Genomic DNA, 4,585 nt, shown 5'->3' with positions numbered 1-4,585 from the left:
AGCCCGAAACCCCATTCTCACTGCAGCGCAGACAAGTTTTGTGTTTTGTTTCAATCAGTGGTAAACCAATCTGTAAGTAATGCAGAAATGCACAGATTAGTGAGCCCACAATATAAAGTTACGGCTCTTGGAGCCCCCTTGAGAGTTCTTGCCATTGTGATCCTACGACCCTCCACTGGGGAAAAGCAACAAGTACTGTAGGCTATATTGGCCATAGGTTAGACTATTAACACAAGCACAAATTCTGGTTTTCTGAGTGTAAGTTTAAGTTCTATTGTGATGAGTAGCTACAAACTGCAACAGCCTACAAGCAAAAGTAAATTATTCTGCATCACATACTTAGTTTAGCATAAAATACAATAAATATTGCAAGCACTGACTTCCATGAACATTAATCAAGGAGTTTATACTTACTGAGGTTTGAAATCAAGGTTTGAAAACTGATGGGACTGGCAGTCGACTTTTAGCAAATCTCCAGTTATCCTCATCATTGTCTCATCTCCAGCCCAATACATTTGGATCAATAGTCTAGAACTAAACCAGGTTCTGGGTTAAGGAGTGTTATCAACTCAATACAAATTCAGACAACTACAGAAAAAAAACATGGAAGTTCTGAAAATCTTCCTTTACTTTAAAGGAATTAAATTGTAGTGCATTTTAAATTTACATCCAGAATGAACAGAAAGTACACTATGCAGATAAAAGTATTGGGACACCTGACCATTCCACCAAAAGGGACTTTAGATAGATAGACGAACTTTATTGATCCCACAGCAGGGAAATTCACTTGTCATGGCAGCTCACAAGAACAGAACAGAGTGCAAAAAGCAAAAGTGTGCAAAAAAGTTTCAAAAATAAAAAGTTATAAATTAACAGTTTTTAAAATAACAAAATGAAATATTTATATGACAAACACTGTACAATATACGACTATACAGGCTATATACATATGACAATGCATTAATTTAATGACATTGCATTCTAAATACATAGACAGCTTTTCAGCTAAAACAGCTTCCACTCTTCTGGGAAGGCTTTCCACAAGATTGTTTCTATGGGAATTTTTGCTTATTCATGCAGTAGAACAGTAGCGAGGTCAGGCACAGGTGTTGAATAAACAGGCCTGGCTCACAATCTCCGTTCCAGTTCATCCCAAAGGTCTTTAACGGGTTTCAAGGTCAGGGATGAAATAGAACAGGGCCTTCCCCAAACTGTTGCCACAAAGTTGGAAGCATAGCATTGTCCAAAATGTCTTGGTATGCTGAAGCGTTAAGATTTCCCTTCACCAGAAGTAAAGGCCGAGCCCAACCCCTGAAAAACAGCCCCATAAAGAGGTGTGTCTGGACACTTTTGTCTATATAATGTACTTTTCTTTTGTTCTTCTTTTATGGGTACACAGTACATAGAACTCTGCAGACGGACACAAACACTTGATCCAGCATGGAAAGTGTAACCAGGAGAAGTGATGAGCATGAAAATTTGTGTTAAGAGAAATAAAATCCTTTGCTCAACCTCTACAATTATAAAGTGATGAATAATCTGTCACTGAAGACAATCATTGCCATTGACACAGGTAATTACACAGCCTGGACATTGCTAACAAGCTGCATAATGGCAAATGGCTCATTGCATATAGCTGTGGGATTGATGGTGATGGTTAAGGAGAAATCAACGTTACAACAAAGTCATAATGCTATAATATTAAAGGATAATTTAAAATACTGGGGATTTTCCACCTTCCTGTCTGTCTCTTTTTCACAGGCTATTAAGTAGCTGTCCAATTGTGTATGAAATAGCTCTGGCAAACATAGCTGCAGAGCTGGCGGTGAGAGCATGGACAATACTGGAATCTAATCATTTAGAATATTGGCTACATGAACTCAGACTGCAAAAGAACTGGAAACAAAATAAATTTTAAGATATCAATAGGTTACATCTGTCCAGAATAGAAAATATGATCAAGAGGGGATGTTTTTTTTGTTTTTATGCCCCGATCGTACCTTCGCTACCCGGGCATTGGTGGATTACTGAGTGTGTTACTGAAGTCACTGAGCTCAGTTTAAAGTAGTAATAGTAGTAAAGTTTTTTTCTTAATTTCCTGAAGCTGATCACCCTGATTCAACATTCAGTACTGAATCTGTCTACACTGTATATGGTACCTGAATTAACCTAACTTATTTGCTAAGATTTTGGTTCTGGCTTTTAAGGATAGTTTAGAACATTTACAGTTTAACCATCAAAATGCTGTCATATTGATTGTTGATACTGAAGATCATTGACACTTCCTTCCTATGCTAAAGTCCAGGACAAGTTTGACCAAGCCCCGATTCCCCTGCTGGTTGGGGACAGTGTCATCAGCAGATGGTGTCCCATCACTGATATCACATCGCTAGGCCATGTCGCCTCTTATCACTAGCCCACCACATCTCCTATCTTAATAGAGATCTGACTGTACGGCATGGCTACGTGCTGATCCTTGGTGTGGCCTTTCTGCTTATCGGCCCGTCCACAAGCTCACGCTCCTCCCAACATCCTACGACTTTGCCGGCCTTGCTTCCCAGCTTGGTCTTGGGAGCCGTGTTTTTGTTGTTGTTGTTGCAGTCAGTTTGAGATTTGCCTCCAGAAATTCTGGAAACTACTGAGGTAGGTCACAGGGGACAAAGAAACAGGCTGCAGCAGAGCAGCCAGTCCTCTGTGATCAAGGAAACTTCTGTATTAATATGAGGGCTGTATCAATGTATTTATGTGTCTGAAATTTGACTGATGATGTTGCTTTATAAGGACAGGTTTGTCAGGAAATATCAGGTTAGAGCTTGCGACCAGTTAGCTTAGCTTAGCATAAAACTTGTCACAGAGGGAAGCAGGAAGACTGGCATGCTGGTCTATAGATTCATATTTAGGCTACAGTTACGAGACTGGTTAATCTTGCCAACTGACTCTCTGCAAGACAATGAGTACTTATCAAATTGTTGAAGTAGTTCTTTCTTAAACTGAGCGTAAATGATACATAGAAATGAATCCGCATCATATTTTCAAGGCAGGACACCATCACTCAATTACCTTAAGACTTCAGCCTTCTAGTCTTTCCAAAGTGAAGCAGAGATTTAGCCTGACAGAATTTACCTATCTGCAACTGACTGAACCGTATTCATGTTTGACAGCTGGAATGATGAGAAAATGCACACAGTAATTGCAGAGATACCAAATCCAAATGCAGAGATAGCAAATCCATATAAAAGTGCAAACCAAGCAAATGATGCAGTTATGCATATCATCTCCATGATATATTATAATATCAACTCCATATGAAACAAGCAGGGGAAAGATGACTGACAGATTTTCAGTTTTTTTTCTCCCCTTCCTCTATTATCTCAGATAATAACAGTCTTGTCAGCAACAGAGCAGAAAGTTACACTCCTCAAAATGAGCACCCGGGGAGCAAACCTGCAGGGCTCCACGAGTGTTTCAGAGGCGCCGCACGATAAAACTCAGGTAAGCGTAAAAAAGCAAGGTGAGTGTATGAAGCACGGATCACAGGGGCACTGACCATCACTGGAAGGGGCATCTGGTTGGTATAGTAATTAACCCTGCTGAGTGGTTGGCCTGGAAACTGCTGGCTCCACATGCCCCTGTCCACCCCTATCCCTCAAACCTTTGGGGGGGACCCAGAGATGATGGAGTGTCAAACCCTCCTTGGTCACACTTATTAGAGCCAGTGAGCATTGCTGTGACCCAGCTGGTCTCTCCCACTACCCAGACTCCAAGGTAGGAAAGGAGGGGGGGGGGGGTGTAGATCAGAACAAAGCAAGCCGATACTGTGATAAGATTAGCGATGTATATGATGTGGTACAACTCATCTAGACCTTTAAACATGAAAGGGCAGCAGCTAAGTATAAAGCTGCAAAAATCACAGGGCAGGCGTGCGCACACATACAAATTATTCCCCCCTTGATCTCTCTTTAAAGCTCAGAGAGGCAGACACACACCTGAGTAATTTAAGCCACACAGGGGCCAATGGAAGCTCTGTGCACTGCACATTTTTACTTGCCCTCTAGTGGGGGATGTCGCTGTCACAGATAAGGGGCTAAGATGAGTTTTGGCATGGGCTAGTTGCCGGTATCGTAGCCTTATTTTATCTGTAGTGGTGATGATTGGCTACAAGAGCTCTCAGCAATCCTCTTTTTCTCTCTGGGGTCTGGAAAGGCAGCCTGAATCTTTTAGCTGTGTGACAAGACCAAATACTGGCCAATGAAGTCCTGACAGGTAACAAGTCACAGGAGCGACTTCTCCCATGAATCTTTAGCAAGTAAAAAAACCTCTTGTACTACGTCTATGCTGGTTGCTTGTATGTATGTCTACGTGTATCCAAGTAATTATTACTTCCAGAGCATTTTCACTTTACAAGTGTCGCTTGAAATCACTACTGATGCTGAATAAAGGGTATTCACCAACCTGAAATTTTGTGGGTTTTCTGATACAAGCCTGACTGTCTCTGGATTTTTGAAACTAATACCAAAGAAAGAATTTAGAGAATTTAAGAAATCCTGTAATCATATGTTGGCAGCAATACATGAAATTAACATAT

Source organism: Scatophagus argus, chromosome 23, assembly GCF_020382885.2.
Source record: "Scatophagus argus isolate fScaArg1 chromosome 23, fScaArg1.pri, whole genome shotgun sequence".
Classification (NCBI taxonomy): Eukaryota; Metazoa; Chordata; class Actinopteri; family Scatophagidae; genus Scatophagus; species Scatophagus argus.
The sequence above is the reverse complement of the archived record's forward strand: the minus strand, read 5'-3'. Positions refer to the sequence as shown.